At 46.0% G+C, this 24534-nt stretch overlaps 1 protein-coding gene across 3 annotated transcripts in view; it reads left to right on the top strand.

Annotated features, from left to right (window-relative positions):
* Positions 1-24534, top strand: part of LOC143297183 (zwei Ig domain protein zig-8-like) — a 638521-nt gene that overhangs the window by 26455 nt on the left and 587532 nt on the right. The gene's annotated exons all lie outside the window — the stretch shown is intronic.

Below are 24534 nucleotides of genomic sequence, written 5' to 3'. Positions count from 1 at the left end.
GGGACAGGACATAAAGAAACATACTGATTCATGAGGACAGGACATAAACACTATACTGATCCATGAGCATAGGACATAAAGAAACACCATACTGATCCATGAAGATAGGACATAAACACTATACTGATCCATGAGCATAGGACATAAAGAAACACCATACTGATCCATGAAGACAGGACATAAACACCATACTGATCCATGAGCATAGGACATAAAGAAACACCATACTGATAAGGGAATAACTTGCAACTTCACATCGCTTCCTCTGACAAATTCACGGGGTTTTTTGGTGTTTTTTTTTTTTACCTCCTACAATTTTACATTCCTTCTCCTGACAAATTCACGTTCTTTACCCCCTTGCAGCAGGCTTATTGCATTATTTATCCTAACAAAACCCCAACCACCCCCACCCCATCACACCCCCCGTCTTTCCCTCTCAACGCCTTCTCTACATCCCCATGTCTACGTCACAAAGATATGCTCAAATTATTTCTTCTCACAAAATCAGTGGGTTTTTTGCTTTTACTTTTTCTTCTTTATATTCTTTCCCCAACAAAATTGCATTATTTCCCCTTCATATATTCCCTACCCCCATCCCCCCATCTTCCCCCCCCCTCTTTCCCCTCTCCTGCTGAATTTCCGACATGAGTGTTGTATCCGTTCTTCTTAGCAGTTGACGTTATTTTTTGATTGATAAGTTGGCGTTTGTTTCCTACTCTTTTTTGTTTGTTTTTAAGTTCCTTCCTGCTGTCTCTGTTTCTTTCTTTTCCTCTGTCTGTCCGTCTGTCTGTGTCTCTTTCTCTCTGTGTCTATTTGTCTGTCTTTTTCTCTCTCTGTCTGTTTGTCTGTCTGTCTCTGTCTCTCCCTCTCTCTCTTGCTTTGTATTTCTGCCTGTATCTCATTCTGTCCGTCTGTGTCTGTGTGATTCCTGTTCTGTCTCTGTCCACTCTCCGTGTCTGTGTGATTCTCCTTCTGTCTGTGTGTGTCTGTGTGATTCTCCTTCTGTCTGTGTGTGTCTGTGTGATTCTCCTTCTGTCTGTGTGTGTCTGTGTGATTTTCCTTCTGTCTGTGTGTGTCTGTGTGATTCTCCTTCTGTGTGTGTGTGTGTGTGTGTGTGTGTGTGTGTGTGTGTGTGTGTGTGTGTGTGTGTGTCTGTGTGATTCTCCTTCTGTGTGTGTATGTGTGTGTGTGTGTGTGTGTCTGTGTGATTCTCCTTCTGTGTGTGTGTGTGTGTGTGTGTGTGTGTGTGTCTGTGTGATTCTCCTCATGTCTCTGTATCTGTGTGTGTGTGTGATTCTCCTTATGTGTGTGTGTGTGTGTGTGTGTGTGTGTGTGTGTGTAGGAAGGAATTTTTGTTTAATGTCCCGTCACACATATCGGTGATTGAAGACATTTTGTTAAAGTATTTATGAATACATCTGAGTATTATCGGTTAGAAGGGGTGGGAGATGTCGATGAATGGAGGGTTGGGGGAAACTGGGCAAATGAGGGTAAAAATGTGGGTGAAATTTGAAAGAAAAACAAAACAAACAAACAAACAAAAAAAGCAACAACAAAAACCCCCTCTAAATACAGTTACAGGAAATTACTTAAAGGACTTCGTAAAAGAGAAGTCGTTAAACTGACCAACGAAACAACTGATAATGAATGCAAAAAGTCAAAAACATCAACGTTCTCAGTCACTTGTGAAGACACACTTTCGTGTACAAAAGGCTTCATCAAGCTACAGTGAAAAATTATATGCTCAATTGTCAGGTTATTAAAGCATATGCACTTGACATTAGAACAATACCTGGTCCGTAATGAATTTGATAATAGTCTGAGAGCTAAGCTCAGAATTGGTCTGCGAATCGGACCAAAGTCTGAGAGAGTCAACTGACGAGGTTTTAGACTTGAATTCAAGCACCTATAAAAGTCTCTTTCTAGTATATTGCTTATTTCCTTGTATGACAATGGGCAATATACTTTTATACTATCTATATGATTTTTTGCTCCCCTTTTTGCTGCCCTATCTGCTTGGTCGTTATAACGGAATCCAGTGTGGGATGGTATCCAACAAAAATCAACATTTGTACCCTTCACAAAAAGGGAGTGCAATAAATACCTAATTTCAAAAAATAAATCTTCTCTTTGATTATTCTCAAAAAGGAGCAAACCTTTTAAGACAGATTGAGAATCAACACAAAATAGGATATTACTTATTATGATTGGTATATCAACAAGATGATTTAAAGCCATAAGGATGGCCACCAATTCAGCTGTAAAAATTGAATGTCCCTTACCTAAATAATATGATTTTTCTGTTTTTAGGTCAGGAATGACAAAAGCAGATCCTGCACTGCTATCATCCAGGACCAAGCCATCAGTGTAAACTTTTAAATGATAATCAAAATTTTCTTCTAATTGAATTCTGACAGATGCTGCTATTATATGTGGAGATTCTCCTTTTGTTGTGTCAGAAGCATATATGTTGACATTTGCTTTTGTTAACTCCCAGGGAGGGACAGGTGGCACCAGAACACGAGGTGCCATATCATGCAAATCAATGTCTGAAGAATTTAAAATATCTGACACATATGTGCGAATGGTTTGTAGATTTGAATTATTTTGTGCATTTTTTTGAAAATCAATATCAGACCTAATATTTAATTCCTCAAAATCATCCACTGCTGTACATCTCACAATATATTTAGCAGAACTTAATTTTCTGATTTCATCTAGTGGTAGAATACCCGCAAGCTTATAGGCTTCTGAGGTCTTAGTATGCACAGGTAGCCCTAAAGCCAGTTTCACAGCTTTACTGTCAATTATTCGCAGCTTCTTTAGGAAGGTCGGCGGTGCAGAAAAGAAAATTTCTTGACCGTAGGTCAGTCTTGATCTTACGAGAGATGTCGCTAAATGTAAAAGAATTTTGGAGTCTTGTCCCCAAGGAGAGTGACTTACAATTTTTAAGAAATTTAAACTTTTAACTGCTTTAGTTACCATTGAATCAATGTGTTTCTTCCAGTTTAGTTTTGAAGTAAATAGGATCCCAAGAAATTTGATTTCCGACTTGAAAAGTGTGTGTGTGTGTGTGTGTGTGTGTGTGTGTGTGTGTGTGTGTGTGTGTGTGTGTGTGTGTGTGTGTGTGATTCTCCTTCTGTCTGCGTGTCTGTCCACCCTGTGTGTCTGTATAAATGAGAGTAAAAAACATATTGCTTTGTCCGATCCCTTCAAACTATCAACACCAGTCCTCCCCTTTTCTCCCTTTTTCTGTCTGTCTGTTGGTCTGTCTGTCTGTCTGTCGGCCTGTCTGTCTGTCTGTCGGCCTGTTGGCCTGTCTGTCTATCGGTCTGTCACTCGGTCGGTCTATTTTGCCTCTCTCTCTCTCTCTCTCTCTCTCTCTCTCTCTCTCTGTCTGCCCATATCAACATTTGGGTTTCAGGTCTATCTGTCTGTAATTCGATAAGTCTGTTCATTTCCGTTCTACCGTGAGAAGGAGGAGAATAAAAAAGGGGAGGAACTGCGGGGATGCCACAGATCTTGTCTCTGCCGCTCGGCCAGTCAGCCGGAGTCTCTCTTCCAGGGCTTTCATTTTCCACAGTCTTCTTTTCCTTTCTTTCTTTCTTTCTTTTTCTTACTCTGTGCTTTTGATGTTGTCGTTGTCGTCGTCGTCATTGTAGTAGTTGTAGCTGTTGTTATTCTTTTTATTCTTTAGTACAGCACAGTACATCACAGCACAGTACAGTACAGCACAGTATGGTTCAGTAAAGTAGAGCAAAGTACAATACAGTGCGAAGACGTGGGTTTAATGTAAAACAACAACAACAAACAAACACTTGAGTAATGTCGGATTTGATTAAAAACAAACAAACAAAAAACAACAACAACAACAACAACAACAACAACAACAACAACAACATCCACCGGATAGCACAACACGAGACAGCGAAACAACACGATGAAACACAACGCATCACAGAACAGCAATCATTGCAAACCACAGCACAGCAAAACACTTCAAAACACAGCATAGCAAAGCACAGGGATGGAGGGAATTGTCACTGCTTTGAGGGTAAATGCTGTGTTTGATACACAAAGGGATGGAGGGAATTGTCACCGCTTTGAGGGTAAATGCTGTGTTTGATACACAATGGATGGAGGGAATTGTCACCGCTTTGAGGGTAAATGCTGTGTTTGATACACAAAGGGATGGAGGGAATTGTCACTGCTTTAATGGTAAATGCTGTGTTTGATACACAAAGGGATGGAGGGAATTGTCACCGCTTTGAGGGTAAATGCTGTGTTTGATACACAAAGGGATGGAGGGAATTGTCACCGCTTTGAGGGTAAATGCTGTGTTTGATACACAAAGGGATGGAGGGAATTGTCACTGCTTTGAGGGTAAATGCTGTGTTTGATACACAATGGATGGAGGGAATTGTCACTGCTTTGAGGGTAAATGCTGTGTTTGATACACAATGGATGGAGGGAATTGTCACCGCTTTGAGGGTAAATGCTGTGTTTGATACACAATGGATGGAGGGAATTGTCACTGCTTTGAGGGTAAATGCTGTGTTTGATACACAATGGATGGAGGGAATTGTCACTGCTTTGAGGGTAAATGCTGTGTTTGATACACAATGGGATGGAGGGAATTGTCACTGCTTTTGGTGGGGCCTCTATCCTATTTTGTTTCATCACTGTTTTTTTCACCGTTTTTTGGTGGGGCTTCTGACTTTCTATCTTTTATTGCTGTCTTTTTTACCCTCTTTTTTACCTCTTATCTTATCATTACTGTCTTTTTTGAATATCTCTTTTGGTTGGGCCTCTAACCTCTTATTCTTTTCATTGCTGTCTTTTTTAAATATCTCTTTTGGCGTGGCCTCCAGCCTCTTGTCTTTTCATTGTTGCCTTTTTTAATATCTTTTGGTGGGGCCTCCAACCTCGTATCTTAACATTACTGTCTTTTTTGAATATCTCTTTTGGTGGGGCCTCCAGCCTCTTGTCTTTTCATTGCTGTCTTTTTAAAATATCTCTTGGTGGGGCCTCCAGCCTCTTGTCTTTTCATTGCTGTCTTTTTAAAATATCTCTTGGTGGGGCCTCCAGCCTCTTGTCTTTTCATTGCTGTCTTTTTAAAATATCTCTTGGTGGGGCCTCCAGCCTCCTATTCTTTTTATTCCTTTTTTGGGTGTGGGTGATTCCTCTCACCTAATTTTCATTGCTGACTTTTTTATTATGTTTTTTTTTAACCTTTTATTTGGTGGGGCCATCCTCCTATTTTGTTTAATTGCTGTCGTTTTGCTCTTCTTACTTTTGAAGTGAGGTCTTCAACATCCTTGTTAATTTTCATGCATGTTTGTTTATTTTCGAATGCTGTACTTTCTTTTAAAACAGGTTTCCCTGTTAACCTTTCTCCTTCTCCCTTTTTGCTGACATTTCTTGTTCTTGTTCATTGTGCTATTGTTTGTCTTGTTCTCTTTGTTTTCGGTCTTGTTCTTTGTATTGTTCTTGTTAGTTTTGTTCTCACTGTTCTCGGTCTTGTTCTTTGTATTGTTCTTGTTAGTTTTGTTCTCACTGTTCTCGGTCTTGTTCTTTGTATTGTTCTTGTTAGTTTTGTTCTCACTGTTCTCGGTCTTGTTCTTTGTATTGTTCTTGTTAGTTTTGTTCTCACTGTTCTCGGTCTTGTTCTTTGTATTGTTCTTGTTAGTTTTGTTCTCACTGTTCTCGGTCTTGTTCTTTGTATAGTTCTTGTTAGTTTTGTTCTCACTGTTCTCGGTATTGTTCTTTGTCTTCTTATTCATCTTGTTCTTGTTGTTTTCGGTCTTGTTCTTTTCCTGTTGTTGTTCTGTTGTCCATATTGTCCTACTTCCTCCACTTTTTCTTCTACTCTCTCTCCTCCCCTATTTCAATTTGAAATAAAGATATATCACTGGATGCATGTCTTTCTTGTGGTGATCCTATGTCAGTTGACAGAATTATGTTGGTTCGGCCTTGTATTCTTTTTGAAAAGCGTTTCTCTTTCTTGTGGTCCACGTCTTCGAAAAACATGAATATCAGAAGGAAGAAAAGAAAGAATGAAGAAAAGAAAAAGAAAGAAAAAAAAGAAAAAGAAGAAAAGACAGAATGAACGAATGAATGAAGGAACGCAAAATAAAAGAAAGTAATGAAAGGAAGAATGATAAATAACAGAGTGTAAATAGAAAAGAACAAGAGAAAAGAAAGCAATAAAAATGAAGAAGAATAAAGAAAGAGAAAAACAACAACAAAGAAATAAACAGAAAATTAGAACTTTGCTCTCACAGAAAAACAACATTTAGATACAAAGGAATAATGATAAAAGAAAATATCCAAGAAAGAAAGAGTAGAAAGATGGACAGAAAAACGAAGGAATAGGAACACTGAGAAGGAATGAAAGAAATCGAAGAAAAAGCAAACGCTTCACGAACGCTGTCAATTTTTTTTGTGGTAAAATGAGCGATTAGCTATCTCTGTGACAGTTTCTATTCTCTCAGGAGGTGGGAGGCAGCTTGGTTTGAAATGGACGCAGGCTTATCATTCAGCCGAACGTGATATTGATGTGCATGAATGCTTCTTTTATTGAAAGACTGTCGCTTTCGTGGAATCATATTATTCAGATAATTATAGCCTTGGGGGAGTGCTGTTCTGTGTGCGTTTTCTTTTTCTGTCTTCTATTTTTTTTTAATTCGTTTTTCTGTTTGTTTCGTGTGTTTTTTGCTGTTGATGGAGGCTTACGTTTGTTGTTGTTGTTTTTGTTTGTTGTTTGGGGAGAGGGGGCGGAAATCTGATTGAATACAAATAACAAGAAAGACTAAAAGAGTCGGCGAAGGAAGCGGACCATGACACATCTGAAACATAAATGGAAGAAGAAAAACGAAAGAAAAGAAAGAAATAAAGAAAAAAGGTGGGGTGGGGGTGAGGGTGTGTGTGTGGGGTGAGGGGTGTACGTGTGTGTGTGTGTGGGTGGTGGTGGTGGTGGTGAGGGGTGTATGTGGGGTGAGGGGTGTGTGTGGGATGAGGGGTGTGTGTGGGGATGAGGGGGTGTGTGGGGGCAGAAATGCTGAAGGCAAACAAGATAAAGAAGTACGTAAAAGTACAATAGATAGAATGAAATTCAACATAAAGAAAGAGACACACACAGAGATAGAGAGATAGATAGAGAGAGAGAGACAGAGACAGACAGAGACAGAGAGAGAGAGAGACAGACATACAGAGACAGAGAGAGAGACAGAGAAGACGAAAGTGAGAAAGAAGGACACAAAGTACAGATGGAATGAATGATAACATGATGAAAGGATGCTGAACAAAAACAAAGAAAAGAAAAAAGAAAAATACTAAGAAAGGAAAGACGGAAGGAAGGGGGGATCGAAAGAGGGAAGGAAGGATGAATATAGGTAAAAAAATGAATGGAAGAAAGAAAAATTACTTTGACAAGTTTTTCGTTTCGGGGAAAAAAAAAACCTTGTTCTTTTAGACTTCGGATAATGGCGCTTGACGTTGAGCTAGAAAGAAGAAAAAAAGATGAAAAAAAAAGAATAAAAAGAGAAAAAAAAAAACCCCACCCCAAAACACGGACGAATAAACTGCATGCCAAACACACGCCTTTCGCAAAATAAAAGGAAAAAAATAGAAAAGAGAAAAAATGTAATATATATGCGCTGTGACATGATTTAAAGCATTTGGGGTATTAGTGGTAAGCATTGTGTTGATATCAAATGTACAGTGTCTAGGTGTTGTGGTGTATGTGTATGCTGAGTGCTGTCCTGTGGATGGTGATTTGTGTGTGTTTCTGGACGTAATTTAGTATTTGGTTCGATTTCTATGTGGGTTATAGGTGTGGTGTTTTAAAAAAAAAAGATAATTGAAAAAGAAGTGTTGGAATGCATGCGTTGTCCGTCCGTTTCTACAGTGCAGCAACCCTGCTGAGCATGTTTTACATGGAAAAGCGCAATATGAATTCTAAGTGGTGAAGAAATATACTTAAAACAGGATTTATATTATATAAGGGATATAGTTCAAGAAAGAAAGAACAAAGACAGATAAAAACCAGAAAGAACAAAGACAGACAGACAAAACCAGAAAGAACAAAGACAGACAAAACCAGAAAGAACAAAGACAGACAGACAAAACCAGAAAGAACAAAGACAGACGGAAACCAGAAAGAATAAAGACATACAGACATACAGACAAAACCAGAAAAAAACAAAGACGGACAAAAACCAGAAAGAAAGAACAAAGACAGACGAAACCAGAAAGAACAAAGACAACAAAACGACAGAGAAAAAAGGAAGGCGACAAAAACAACGAACCACCAAACGAACAGAAGAGGAAGAAAAAGGCATGTGAAGTCAGTACTTCTCTCTGATTGGCACTGCTTCTGAAGAGAAACTCCAAACTTGGTGTTCAGTATGGCTGCTTATATTATGTGCAGGGTAAAAACGGTCATACACGTAAAAGCCCACTCGTTTACACACGAGTGAACGTGGGAGTTGCAGCCCACAAACGAACAAACAGAAGAAGAAGAAGAAGAAGAAGAAGAAGAAGAAGAAGAAGAAGAAGAAGAAGAAGGAGGAGGAGGAGGAGAGTAAGAAGAAGAAGGTGTTGATTGGCTGTGTGCACTTTGCTCATGTCAGTCAGTCAGACATGTAGAACATGAAAAACAATCAAACGAAACAAACGAACAAACAAATAAGAAAAGCAGTCGAGGATATAGGTTACATGTTGCCAGGGTGCTTGGGAGAGAAAAAGATGATGATGATGATGACGAAGGCAGAGTCAGCTTGTGAACGGTTTTGTGATTGTTCCTGTTTTCATTCGTTCATTGATTGATTCATTGATTCATTCGTTGATTGTTCGTGGTCTTCTGTGTCCAATGGAAGGAAAGAAAATAGAATAGAAAAAAAGCAAAAGAAGAAGATAGCATGACAGACAAGACTGGAAGAAATGTGAAGCATTTTGTGTCAGTCCAGTTCTGGCACTGTGTTCGGCTTCTACAGCAGTCAGTGTGTGTGAGGGGTTGGGGGAAAAACGTAAACACAAAATAATGACAAACAATATCTTAAATAGAAAGAAAACGAAAAACTAGAAGAAGTAAGGAAAAGAAAGTAGGAATGGGAGGGGGGGGGAGCGGGGGAAGGAAAGTTGGAAAGAAGGAAGGAAAGAACGAAAGGAAGTAGGTGAGGGAAGCAATGAAGAAAGAAAGAAAGATAAAAAAAGAAAAAGAAAAAAAGAGAGAATAGAAACAGAAGAAAACAAACAACCCCAAACAAAGAAAAACCTCCGAAATGGAAAGCATGTTAGTACGTCATGGTTTTGGAGTTTGGGCTTTCTTATGTCTGTAAAAGTAATTGGCGAACTAAGGAAAGAAAGAAAGTAATCATAAAGGAAGACAGTGCGAAAGAAAAAAAACGAAGAAAAGAAGAAAAGAAAGAAAAGTAGAAAAAGAAAATGGAAAAAAAAAAATCCAAAAGAGAAAAGGACTAACGCGATAGATGAAGACAACGAAAGAAAGAAACAAATAAAGGAAGAGAGTAAGTGAGAAATGAAAAAAAAAAAAAGAATAAAGAAAGAAAGAAAAAAAAGAAGAAAATTAAGGAAATGAGAAAGAAAAGAAAGAAAGAAAAAAGTACTTTTGGGGGGATAAAAACAAAGGAAAACTAGGGGGAAAAAAGTTCAGAAATGTTTTGAGTGTTTCGGCTCTTTGTCGCGGATTTGCTGTTTGTTGTTTTTGAGTGCAGCTTAAGTCATCTAAGAAAGAAAGAAAGAAAGACAGAATGAAAGAGACAAGGAGAAGAAAGGGGAAAGGAAAGGAGGAAGGAAAAAGAAAGCCAGGAAAGAAGAAAGGGTACAAATGACAGGTGTTTGAGGTTTGCCGCTTTGAACTTTTACACATCAGTGTGGGGGATGGAGATAAGGTTCATCTACATGCCAGACTTTGAAAGTGAGTGAGAGAGAGAGAGAAGGAGACAGAGACAGACAGAGAGAGAGAGAGAGAGAGACAGACAGACAGACAGACAGACAGATAAAGACAGACAGAGAGACAGACAGACATGCGGTGGAGAAAAGGCAAAATGAGATAAGGGCAGACGGCTAGGATGAGACAGACAGACAGGCAGACAGACGGTCGGGCAAACAAACATGTAGACAGAGCGATAGATAGGCAAACAAACAGACAAACAGCAAAAAAAAAACAAAAAAAAAAAAATATGTGTGTGTGTGTGTGTGTGTGTGTGTGTGTGTGGAGAGAGAGAGAGAGAGAGAGAGAGAGAGAGAGAGAGAGAGAGAGAGAGAGAGAGAGACTATGATGCTTTGATATTTTATTGTCACTACCTGCAAAGGGTGTGTGTGTGTGTGTGTGTGTGTGTGTGTGTGTGTGTGGAGAGAGAGAGAGAGAGAGAGAGAGAGAGAGAGACTATGATGCTTTGATATTTTATTGTCACTACCTGCAAAGGGTGTGTGTGTGTGTGTGTGTGTGTGTGTGTGTGTGTGTGAGAGAGAGAGAGAGAGAGGGAGAGAGAGAGAGAGAGAGAGAGAGAGAGAGATAGGTAGATAGATAAATAGATACATAGATAGATGGACAGGCAGATAGATAGATAAACCAAAGACAACACAACAACAACACAACAACATCCACAACAACAAAACCCCAAAACATACCGGAACATACATCACAATACAAGCAACAGGCTGACCAAAGGTCTCCAGCAATACCGGCACAACTCACTGGCTCTCAGCACACGGTTCTGGCTTGGGACCGCCGTCTGGTCTCTTGGGGTTGGGGGGTGGGGGTGGTGGGCATGATTTTCCCCTCGGGCCCTGACCCCAAGAACGTGGCACGTCTGGTGCAGCTCATGTCAGTCCCCCCACACCCCACTCCGCCCTGCCTCATCACCCCCACATCCCCCTCCACTCTGCATCACCCCCACATCCCCCTCCGCCCTGCCTCATCACCCCCCACATCCCCCTCCTCCCTGCCTCATCACCCCCACACCCCACTCCACCCTGCCTCATCACCCCCCACATCCCCCTCCGCCCTGCCTCATCACCCCCCACATCCCCCTCCGCCCTGCCTCATCACCCCCCCCCCCCACATCCCCCTCCACCCTGCCTCATCACCCCCCACATCCCCCTCCGCCCTGCCTCATCACCCCCCACATCCCCCTCCGCCCTGCCTCATCACCCCCCCCCACATCCCCCTCCGCCCTGCCTCATCACCCCCCCCCACATCCCCCTCCACCCTGCCTCATCACCCCCCCCACATCCCCCTCCGCCCTGCCTCATCACCCCCGCCCCCACATCCCCCTCCGCCCTGCCTCATCACCCCCCACATCCCCCTCCGCCCTGCATCATCACCCCCGCCCCCACATCCCCCTCCGCCTTGCCTCATCACCCCCCACATCCCCCTCCGCCTTGCCTCATCACCCCCCCCACATCCCCCTCCGCTCTGCCTCATCACACCCCACATCCCCCTCCGCCCTGCCTCATCACCCCCCCACATCCCCCTCCGCCCTGCCTCATCACCCCCCCACATCCCCCTCCACGCTGCCTCATCACCCCCCCACATCCCCCTCCGCCCTGCCTCATCACCCCCCCACATCCCCCTCCGCCCTGCCTCATCACCCCCCACATCCCCCTCCGCCCTGCCTCATCACCCCCCCACATCCCCCTCCGCCCTGCCTCATCACCCCCCCACATCCCCCTCCGCCCTGCCTCATCACCCCCCCACATCCCCCTCCACGCTGCCTCATCACCCCCCCCACATCCCCCTCCGCCCTGCCTCATCACCCCCCCACATCCCCCTCCGCCCTGCCTCATCACCCCCCACATCCCCCTCCGCCCTGCCTCATCACCCCCCCCCCCACATCCCCCTCCACCCTGCCTCATCACCCCCCACATCCCCCTCCGCCCTGCCTCATCACCCCCACATCCCCCTCCGCCCTGCCTCATCACCCCCCCCCCCACATCCCCCTCCGCCCTGCCTCATCACCCCCCCCCACATCCCCCTCCACCCTGCCTCATCACCCCCCCACATCCCCCTCCGCCCTGCCTCATCACCCCCCACATCCCCCTCCGCCCTGCCTCATCACCCCCGCCCCCACATCCCCCTCCGCCCTGCCTCATCACCCCCCACATCCCCCTCCGCCCTGCCTCATCACCCCCGCTCCCACATCCCCCTCCGCCTTGCCTCATCACCCCCCACATCCCCCTCCGCCTTGCCTCATCACCCCCCCCCCACATCCCCCTTCCGCTCTGCCTCATCACACCCCACATCCCCCTCCGCACTGCCTCATCACCCCCCCACATCCCCCTCCACGCTGCCTCATCACCCCCCCACATCCCCCTCCGCCCTGCCTCATCACCCCCCCACATCCCCCTCCGCCCTGCCTCATCACCCCCCCACATCCCCCTCCACGCTGCCTCATCACCCCCCCACATCCCCCTCCACGCTGCCTCATCACCCCCCCCCACATCCCCCTCCGCCCTGCCTCATCACCCCCACATCCCCCTCCGCCCTGCCTCATCACCCCCCCACATCCCCCTCCACGCTGCCTCATCACCCCCCCACATCCCCCTCCGCCCTGCCTCATCACCCCCCCACATCCCCCTCCGCCCTGCCTCATCACCCCCCCACATCCCCCTCCACCCTGCCTCATGACCCCCCCACATCCCCCTCCGCCCTGCCTCATCACCCCCACATCCCCCTCCGCCCTGCCTCATCACCCCCACATCCCCCTCCGCCTTGCCTCATCACACCCCCCCCCCCCACATCCCTCTCCGCTCTGCCTCCCCCCCCACCCTCCCCCCCCTCCACTCTGCCCCCTCACACCCCTCCCCCCGCCCTCACCCATAAACACACACCGCCTCCCGCCCCCTCTCTCCAACTTCCCGGAGAACGTTCTGCAAAACTGGATGTGACACAGGAAACTGGGCGGTTTCTGCACAATATCAGATTGCATTTCATTGTTTGGGTTTTTTTCTTTTATCCCCCTTCTGTCACACACACACACACACACACACACACACACACACACACACACACACACACATGGGCGCGCGCACAGACGCACACACACACACACACACATACACGCTCACACAGACACACAGAGACTCACTCTATTTTATGTCGCTGTTGTTGTATCATATTGTTGGTATTTCTCTCTGTGTTTTCATTCCGTATTTCGCGCGCGCGCATTTGTACGTGTGCATGCGTGCGTTTCCAACGTTCTTTTTTCTTTCCTTCTCTTTTTTATCCATTGTTGTTGTTTTTCTTTGTTGTGCCTTTTTCTTTCTTCCTTTTCGCTTCCGATTCAGACTCCTTACTTTTCTCCTCAGACTGAGTCCTACTTGCTCAGCATAACCAAACTCAGTTACACCATCCAAAAGTAAAACACACACGTTTCATATCACTCAAACTGAAAAGACATTGAATCAAAAAGGAAGGGAAAAAAAGCATCGCCGAGAAAAGGGGGGATATTCGATGGACATGTGTCACACACACACACACATGCCGAAACATATGATTATCACAACAGGCTCACCAAGAGCGAGAGAGAGAACTCAGAACTCAGAACGTGTTTTATTTATGGATTTAGATTTTAGGCATGGCCCATTCTTTCAGTCTGTCGTCTCACGAGAGAGAGAGAGAGAGAGAGAGAGAGAGAGAGAGAGTTGTTCCGATGACCATGTTGCCCTCTCAACACTGAATGGCATAGCGCTGTGTCTGGTGGGAGTGAAGATGTGGGTTATAAGGTCGAGGGGGAGATGGGGTGGGGGATTGGCCTGGCTTGGGGTGGGTGTGGGCCGTATGAGGATGTTCAGGAGTGGTGGAGTCGGCTTTTGTGTCTTGCTGGGGATTTTTCGTTTATTCATTTACAGTCTGTCAATCTACGATGATATCAGACTGAGAGGGACTGACGTCACTTTGTGTTTTGGCCATTTTCGGCTTGCTTGCTGATGTGTTGTTGGCTGGCTTGTGTGGTGCACAGCCCTGTTTTAGTGGTTCATTGACTCGGACAGCTTGCTTCACAAAGGTATGCATGGGTGGCGGTCAGTTCTTTTGCCCTCTGTGGGAAATTGTGGAAAGGGAGAGAGAGATAGACAGAGGGAGACAGAGAGAGAAAGAGAGAGAGAATCAGAAAGAGAGTTAGAAAGAGAATGAGAAAGGGAAGGAGAGAGAGAACGAGAGAGAGAGAGAGAGGGAGAGAGAGAAAACCCACAGGAGTGAATCACCAGTTTGTTGACAACTTGACAACGACGAGACGAGAGACGAGACAGTGTCAGACAGAGCCGTGGAGGTGATCAGTTCTTCATCCCAAGCAAGCCTCCCAAACACCAGTTCCCTCCCCACGACATCAGCCTTAAAAACAGCAACACAACAAACAAAAACAAAAACAAAAAAAAGCAAACAGACAAAAAACAAAACAGCCATTGCCCCCCCTCCCACCACCCCCACCCCCTCTCTCAACACAAAATCGCTCAGCATTATATTCAAAATGTACCTCCTTACCTCCAACAACCCCCACCCCCTCTCTCAACACAAAATCGCTCAACATTGTATTCAAAAAGTACCTCCTTACCTCCCCCCCCCTTTCCTGAGTCTTCTTCAGCTGCCCTTTACGCGTACATATCACTCGTTCGTCTCTCTGTGTGATCCAGCGCCGGCTTCCTGGGAAGAGCACGCAATACGAAACCCGCTTTTCTGTTTTTTCCTCTTGGATGCTTGCTGTGGGGTCGTTGGTATAGCACCCAGCGCTCCTGAAATATTGATACACCACTCTTCCTTTCATCTCTAGCTGGTGCCTGCTTCCTGGTAAAGGGGGTGGGTTGTGGGTGGCATTGAGGGTGGGGGTGGTGGGGGTGGGGTGTTGAAGGAGTGGGGTGTGGGTGGTATTGAGGGTTGGAGATGGTGGGGGTGGGGTGTGGGGGTGGTGGGGGGTGGGGATTCGCCTGGTGGGATGAGAATGTTCAGGTGTGGTGGTGTTGTCCTCGGCCTTGTGTGTGTGTGTGTGTGTGTGTGTGTGTGTGTGTGTGTGTGTTTGTTTTTTGGCTTGGGATTTAGTGTCACCCGTTTTGTTGTGTGAGTGATTTTTGTTTTGTATTGTTTTGTTTTGGGGGTGGTGGTGCTGGCGGTAGTGGTGTTGATGGTCTGTCTTTCTTTCTTTCTTTTTTTTTGGTGTTGACTAACTGTTAGACTGTGGCTTTTGTGGAACATTATTTAGTTGATTTATTTACAGTTGGTTCATGTGCTGTGAAAGTGCCTGATTAGAAGGCGTTCTGGTCACTGAGAGAGGGGGGAAGAGAGAGAGAGGGAGAGATAGACAGACAGACAGACATAGGGACACATAGAATTAGACACAGACACAGAGATACACAGACATACAGACAGAAGAGAAGGTAGACAGACAGTGTGTACGTGATTGGTGGTCAAGGCGCACACACGAACGAACAGCAACACGCTGGCACGCGTTCATCTGTTTGTCATGTGTCTCCGCACGCGCACGCACACGCGCTTTGGGTCTTGCTTGTGTGTGTTGGCTGGTGTGTGTTGGCTGGTGTGTGTTGTTGGCTGGTGTGTTGCTGGTGTGTGTTGTTGGCTGGTGTGTGTTGGCTGGTGTGTGTTGGCTGGTGTGTGTTGGCTGGCGTTGGCTGGTGTGTGTTGGCTGGTGTGTGTTGGCTGGTGTGTGTTGGCTGGCGTGTGTTGGCTGGTGTGTGTTGGCTGGTGTGTGTTGGCTGGTGTGTGTTGGCTGGCGTTGGCTGGTGTGTGTTGGCTGGCGTTGGCTGGTGTGTGTTGGCTGGTGTGTGTTGGCTGGCGTGTGTTGGCTGGTGTGTGTTGTTGGCTGGTGTGTGTTGGCTGGTGTGTGTTGGCTGGTGTGTGTTGGCTGGTGTGTGTTGGCTGGTGTGTGTTGGCTGGTGTGTGTTGGCTGGTGTGTGTTGGCTGGTGTGTGTTGGCTGGTGTGTGTTGGCTGGTGTGTGTTGGCTGGTGTGTGTTGTTGGCTGGTGTGTGTTGGCTGGTGTGTGTTGGCTGGTGTGTGTTGGCTGGCGTTGGCTGGTGTGTGTTGGCTGGTGTGTGTTGGCTGGTGTGTGTTGGCTGGTGTGTGTTGGCTGGTGTGTGTTGGCTGGCGTTGACTGGTGTGTGTTGGCTGGTGTGTGTTGGCTGGCGTGTGTTGGCTGGTGTGTGTTGGCTGGTGTGTGTTGGCTGGCGTTGGCTGGTGTGTTGCTGGTGTGTGTTGGCTGGTGTGTGTTGTTGGCTGGTGTGTGTTGGCTGGTGTGTGTTGTTGGCTGGTGTGTGTTGGCTGGTGTGTGTTGTTGGCTGGTGTGTGTTGGCTGGTGTGTGTTGTTGGCTGGTGTGTGTTGGCTGGTGTGTGTTGGCTGGTGTGTGTTGGCTGGCGTTGGCTGGTGTGTGTTGGCTGGTGTGTGTTGTTGGCTGGTGTGTGTTGGCTGGTGTGTGTTGGCTGGTGTGTGTTGGCTGGTGTGTGTTGGCTGGTGTGTGTTGGCTGGCGTTGGCTGGTGTGTGTTGGCTGGTGTGTGTTGGCTGGTGTGTGTTGGCTGGTGTGTGTTGGCTGGTGTGTGTTGGCTGGCGTGTGTTGGCTGGTGTGTGTTGGCTGGTGTGTGTTGTTGGCTGGTGTGTGTTGGCTGGTGTGTGTTGTTGGCTGGTGTGTGTTGGCTGGTGTGTGTTGGCTGGTGTGTGTTGGCTGGTGTGTGTTGTTGGCTGGTGTGTGTTGGCTGGTGTGTGTTGTTGGCTGGTGTGTGTTGGCTGGTGTGTGTTGGCTGGTGTGTGTTGTTGGCTGGTGTGTGTTGGCTGGTGTGTGTTGTTGGCTGGTGTGTGTTGGCTGGTGTGTGTTGTTGGCTGGTGTGTGTTGTTGGCTGGTGTGTGTTGGCTGGTGTGTTGCTGGTGTGTGTTGGCTGGTGTGTGTTGGCTGGTGTGTGTTGTTGGCTGGTGTGTGTTGGCTGGCGTGTGTTGTTGGCTGGTGTGTGTTGGCTGGTGTTGGCTGGTGTGTGTTGGCTGGTGTGTGTTGTTGGCTGGTGTGTGTTGGCTGGCGTTGGCTGGTGTGTGTTGGCTGGTGTGTGTTGGCTGGTGTGCGTGTGAGAGGTCAGGTCCCATATCTCTGTTCTGCATCTCACATCGCCCCCCCCCCTCCCTACCCTCTTTCCTGCCTCGCCGAGCCATCATCCCCCTCCCTCCCCCTCCTCCCACTGCCCCCCCCTCCTCCTTCCCCCCCGCCCCCTCCACCCATGCCCACCATCAGACATTAAATCATGTGTATTGCTCGTCATCTTCCCCTTTCAGCCAATGTTTTAGTGCTGGGGAGTTCCGCTGCCTCACCCTCCTTTCTCTCTCTCTCTGTCTCTCATCTCTCTCTCTCTGTCTCTCTTTCTCAGTTTCTGTATCAGTCTCAGTCTCTGTCTCTGTGCCTGTCTGTGTCTGTCTCTCTCTGTGTCTGTCTCTGCCCCTGTGCCTGTCTGTCTGTCTGTCTGTCTCTCCGTGTCTGTCTGTGTCTCTCTCTCTTTCCCTCCCTCTCTTCCCCCCCCCCTCTCTCTGGTAAAGCGCTTAGAGCTGGGTGTCTGACTGAGCATAGACGCTATATCTGTATCCTCCTCCTCTTCTTTGTATGTTTTCCTGCGTCTTGACTGGTCTGTCATCATCATCACCATCATCATCATCATCATCATCATCATCACCATCATCATCATCATCATCATCATCATCACCATCATCATCATCACCATCATCATCATCATCATCATCATCATCACCATCATCATCATCACCATCATCATCATCATCATCATCATCACCATCATCATCATCATCATCATCACCATCATCATCATCATCATCATCATCATCATCATCATCATCATCACCATCATCATCATCATCATCACCATCATCATCATCACCATCATCATCATCATCATCATCCTCACCATCATCATGATGTCTGTGTCTTGGCTGGTCTGTCATCATCATCATCATCACCATCATCATCATCATCATCATCATCATCATCATCATCACCATCATCATCATGATGTCTGTGTCTTGGCTGGTCTGTCTCTCTCTCTGTGTCTCTTTTCCCCCCTCTCTCTCTGCCTTTGTCTCTGTCTCTCTCTCTGTCTCTGTCTCTCTCTGTCTCTCTATCTCTGTCTCACTGTCTCTGTCTCTCTCTCTATCTGTGCTCCCAGGCAGTGTACCTTTTCATGCATGAAATATCGAAAACCCATTTCTCTCTTCTCCGATAGTCTCCCCTGTGGGGGGCGCTTCGATGCTGTGGTATGGATGTAGTTTAAAAAAAAAAATCATTTCTTATTTTATTATATTTTTTAAAGCAGGGGATGACACTGTTTATGGAAGAGAAAAGGGAGGTGAGGGTTAAACACTTAACGGAACTGATTATCACCATAGTCATCTTGGTTATTTTCCTCTCATGACCTTGCACACCACACACGCTCTGATGAAATGTGAATTTCGTGACGAAACACCACCAAAGCCCTGAGTGAAGTGCACCTAAATTTTCACACTCTGACATGGTCATTTTTGATTTGCGATTCCCAGATACAATCGAATTCTTTGTCAGCGAAAATGTTTTTAGGTACATTTAATCACGCCACAGTAAAATAAAAGTACTTTGTTTGGTTTCATCCATACAGAATGTCAACTTGGAAAAGAACACAATGAATTGCAGTGTACATGTTACTGCAATGCATTGTCTTATTTTCCAGTGTGGTTGATTCAGTGTTAATCTATACAGAGAGAGAATCACACACACACACACACACACACACACACACACACACACACACACACACACACACACACACACACACACACACACACACACACACACACATCACTACACCACACCACCAACACGAAATCACCACCACCTCACGACACGACACGACACCACACCACACCACACCACACCACACCACACCACACCACACCACACTGTACCACACAACACCACACTGTACCACACCACATCACACCACACCACACCACACCGCATCACACCCCACCCCACCACATAACATCACACCCCACCCCACCACATCACACCCCACCCCAACCGACGACACTGTACCACACCACACCACATCACATCACATCACACTACACCACACGACACTACCACACCACACCACACCACACCACACCACACCCCACCCCACCCCACCACATCACATCACATCACATCACATCACACCACATGACACTACCACACCACACCACACCCCACCCCACCACACCCCACCACATCACATCACACCACACGACACTGTACCACACCACACCACATCACACCACACCACACGATACTGTACCACATCACATCACACCACACCACACGACACTGTACCACACCCCACCACATCACATCACATCACATCACACCACACCACACGACACTGTACCAGATCACATCACACCACACCCCACCCCACCACATCACACCCCACCCCACCCCACCCCACCTCACGACACTGTACCACACCACACCACATCACATCACATAACACCACACCACACGACACTGTACCACACCACATCACACGACACTGTACCACACCACACCACACGACACTGTACCACACCACACCACACGACTCTGTACCACACCACACCCCACCCCACCCCACCACACCCCACCCCACCACACCCCACCCCACCCCACCCCACCCCACCCCACCACCCCACCCCACCCCACCACATCACATCACATCACATCACATCACACGACACTGTACCACGCCACACCACAACACACCACACCACACCACCCCACCCCCCACCCCACCCCACCCCTGTACCACACCACACCACACCCCACCCCACCCCACCACATCACATCACACGACACTGTACCACGCCACACCACACCACACCACACCACACTGTACCACACCACACCACACACACTGTACCACACCACACCACACACACTACACCACACCCCACCTCACCACATCACATCACACCACACCACACCACACCACACCACACCACACCACACTGTACCACACTGTACCACACCACACCACACCACACCACACCACACCACACCACATCACATCACATCACACCACAGCAAACCACACCACACTGTACCACACCACACACACTACACCACACCCCACCTCACCACACCACACCACACCACACCACACCACACCACACCACATCACATCACATCACATCACATCACATCACATCACATCACACCTCACCACACCACACCACACCACACCACACCACACCACACCACACCACACCACATCACATCACACCACACCACACCACATCACATCACATCACATCACATCACACCACATCACATCACACCACACGCTGTTTCTATCGTTTAGTTCATAACTGGTTAAAACAAAACAAAAAGAAAAAAAAAGAGCTTAACCACCTCTAACATCGTCGCCAAAAGCCTTAATTGGGTCCATAAGGAGTTTAACACAGCCCCTAAAGTGTTAATTTCCTGCACCAAACTGGCCAGCGTCGCACTCGATCAAAGTGATCAATTTCTAATTCACCCCATGGTTCCTGTCAACGAATCAATTTCCGCCTCTCCCCGAATTAAAAAAACAAACAAACAAAAAAAACCGCACACACACACAAAACAACAACAACGACACAACACATCAACAACCCTATGATCTGAATTGCATATAATTATCTAAGTTGTGCAACACCACAGTCTAGACTACTTGTGTTTCGAGCGATTAAAAGGCATGAGAGACCTTAGCACAGTTTCAACATTTTACTTTCCTCCCTTGTCTTCAATGATAATGTAGCCGTGTACCCGAGTGGTGTATAAGGGTACGGTACGGAAGAACTAACTGAATGATTTAAAGGATAAAAGGATAGACAAGAATCCCCGTGCAGGAACATATAGAGGCCAGTCACAAAAGGGTTTTTCTATTTTATTTACAACAGTTATGAGAAGATAAAGAGAAGAAGAAGAGATAAAACAAGGATGAGGGGAAGAGATAAAACAGTGCAGTGGTACGTAGAGAGATGTCAGCCTCTGGGACAACACACACACACACACACTGCTTGCGACACGGCGAGAGAGAGAGAGAGAGAGAGGGGAGAGAGAGAGAGAGAGGGAGAGAGAGAGGGGGGGGAGAGAGAGAGGGAGGGAGGGAGAGAGAGAGAGGAGAGAGGGAGGGAGGGAGGGAGGGAGAGACAGAGAGAGAGGGAGAGAGAGAGGGGGGGGAGAGAGAGAGAGACAGCAGGCTCTCTAGCCAGAGACTGACCAGGTAGGAAGTGACCACTGATCACCCACTCCATCTCTTTATGCAAGTTAAGCGGACTGCAAGGACAATCGCGTGTGCTGCGAAACAGATCGGCTCAAATCCGGCTAAATCTGATAAAAACTAGGTTTCTTACAAGGTGTTCAGTGATAGATTTCTAAATGATTCCTGAACCGATCTACGTCGGATAGGACGCAAAAAAGAGCTCAACACCTACTTTATAATGAGTATAAAATGAAGTGTTGATTATCTAAGATGAATTTATAATCCTATTTTAAGCACCTGAAAAGGGTCAGTTTTAGCGAGCTCATCGTGGAAAATTACAAACTGCGTTAAATCAGTTTAACGTAGGCAAACATAAATGGAATAGATTTAACGATGGAATTGCGACGATTCTGCCAGTATATAATACTTGTAGTTTACTGATCCGACAAAAGAGAGATTAATTAAATACGGTGGAGCAGAAACACAGATTCCATCTCAGCCAATAGCGTACCGCGACACTGGTCGAGCAGTGAGTGGGTTGTTTGGCGAGGTTGACAAAATGACGTAAGTTTAGCGTCAGGTGCAATCTTTAGACTGACGAACGATTAAATTTAAATCAAGTATGCTTCTAACTGATTAAAGTGTGTGTGTGTAAGCACAACAAATATAATATTGCAGTGAACGATACAGAAACCGGATTTAATAGATGATTAGAGAATAGGTTGAGAATGAGCTTTGCATCAAACCGAGAATGTCGTCACACATTCTGCGCGGGTCATTGTAGACCGGCATGTCAGTTGCGAAAAGCCGTCTGCCATTCAGCTTGTGCGTGAAGCAGTATTTGAAGCAAGCAGAGCGCTTGGTTACAATAAGTAGCCGGGAAGCGTGTAATATTGTTGTCTGGCCTATGACTGCATAGTATCATGATATATTGTAGTGTTTTCTTTAAAAAAAAAAAAATTCTCTTGTATCATTAGGAACTTGGAAAAGCGCGACTTTGCAAAGGATGCCAAGGAATGGTCATGATCATTTCTGAGCGTGGTGTAGTATTGTTGCTGTGCCAGCTTTTTTTTTCTTTTTTTTTTCTTTGCTTTCGTGAAGAAGCGGGAGAGGTTTGCGTTTAAAAGCAAAGCAAAAAAGGGTAATGCCTTAGCGAAAATATCACTCTGTGTGTGTGTGTGTGTGTGTGTGTGTGTGTGTGTGTGTGTGTGTGTGTGTGTGTGTGTGTTAGAAGATAAAATCACACGACTGCCTTTCCAGAGAGGAAGGGAACTATTTCACACGATGAAAGAACATGTGTAAGGTCTAACTCTGGAGAACTCGGACACGAGTTTCGTCATATCATTTTTTTTTTTCAAGTGTACTTTGAAGCAATAGGGAAGTGAATATATGACAGATTATTCTACACATGTCTGAATATTCTGAAATACCACACATTGTTTTAACACCAATCGTTACATAAACGACACCTCACAAAAAACATTACTTTCTCTCACAGTGATCATGAATTCTTTTTGATCTCGACATTTCATGGTCGGCCTGTATATTTCACTGTTCTGATCAGTGTTCCACCGTGTATTCCTTTGTGAAATCATATTAATGGACCTTTTTTTTTCTTCCTCCAAAGGTTGTGTTTGTAAATAGTGTTTTTTTTCCACTTTTATGTTTGATGTAAACATAAAAGAACGTCACATTTTAACCTCCTTCGTGTTACCCCCTGTGGGTATTAACCCCCACCCCCCCAATCTTCTTTTATGTTTAACCTCTTTCATATTACCCCCTGTGGGTATTAACCCCCACCCCCCCAATCTTCTTTTATGTTTAATCTCTTTCATATTACCCTCTGTGGGTATTAACCCCCCACCCCCCCAATCTTCTTTTATGTTTAATCTCTTTCATATTACCCCCTGTGGGTATTAACCCCCCACCCTCCCAATCTTCTTTTATGTTTAATCTCTTTCATATTACCCCCTGTGGGTATTAACCCCCACCCCCCCAATCTTCTTTTATGTTTAATCTCTTTCATATTACCCCCTGTGGGTATTAACCCCCCACCCCCCCAATCTTCTTTTATGTTTAATGTCTTTCATATTACCCTCTGTGGGTATTAACCCCCCACCCCCCCAATCTTCTTTTATGTTTAATCTCTTTCATATTACCCTCTGTGGGTATTAACCCCCCCATCTTCTTTTATGTTTAATCTCTTTCATATTACCCCCTGTGGGTATTAACCCCCCACCCCCCCCAATCTTCTTTTATGTTTAATCTCTTTCATATTACCCCCTGTGGGTATTAACCCCCACCCCCCCAATCTTCTTTTATGTTTAATCTCTTTCATATTACCCTCTGTGGGTATTAACCCCCCACCCCCCCAATCTTCTTTTATGTCTAATCTCTTTCATATTACCCCCTGTGGGTATTAACCCCCACCCCCCCCAATCTTCTTTTATGTTTAATCTCTTTCATATTACCCCCTGTGGGTATTAACCCCCACCCCCCCATCTTCTTTTATGTTTAACCTCTTTCATATTACCCCCTGTGGGTATTAACCCCCCACCCCCCCAATCTTCTTTTATGTTTAATCTCTTTCATATTACCCCCTGTGGGTATTAACCCCCCACCCCCCCAATCTTCTTTTATGTTTATTCTCTTTCATATTACCCCCTGTGGGTATTAATCCCCACCCCCCCAATCTTCTTTTATGTTTAATCTCTTTCATATTACCCCCTGTGGGTATTAACCCCCCACCCCCCCAATCTTCTTTTATGTTTAATCTCTTTCATATTACCCCCTGTGGGTATTAACCCCCACCCCCCCAATCTTCTTTTATGTTTAATCTCTTTCATATTACCATCTGTGGGTATTAACCCCCCACCCCCCCCAATCTTCTTTTATGTTTAATCTCTTTCATATTACCCCCTGTGGGTATTAACCCCCCACCCCCCCAATCTTCTTTTATGTTTAATCTCTTTCATATTACCCCCTGTGGGTATTAACCCCCCACCCCCCCAATCTTCTTTTATGTTTAATCTCTTTCATATTACCCCCTGTGGGTATTAACCCCCCACCCCCCCAATCTTCTTTTATGTTTAATCTCTTTCATATTACCCCCTGTGGGTATTAACCCCCCACCCCCCCAATCTTCTTTTATGTTTAATCTCTTTCATATTACCCTCTGTGGGTATTAATCCCACCCCAAATCTTCTTTTATGTTTAACCTCTTTCATATTACCCCCTGTGGGTATTAACCCCCCACCCCCCCAATCTTCTTTTATG

The sequence above is a fragment of the Babylonia areolata genome, chromosome 22 (genome assembly GCF_041734735.1).
Source record: "Babylonia areolata isolate BAREFJ2019XMU chromosome 22, ASM4173473v1, whole genome shotgun sequence".
Classification (NCBI taxonomy): Eukaryota; Metazoa; Mollusca; class Gastropoda; order Neogastropoda; family Buccinidae; genus Babylonia; species Babylonia areolata.
The sequence above is the reverse complement of the archived record's forward strand: the minus strand, read 5'-3'. Positions and strand labels throughout refer to the sequence as shown.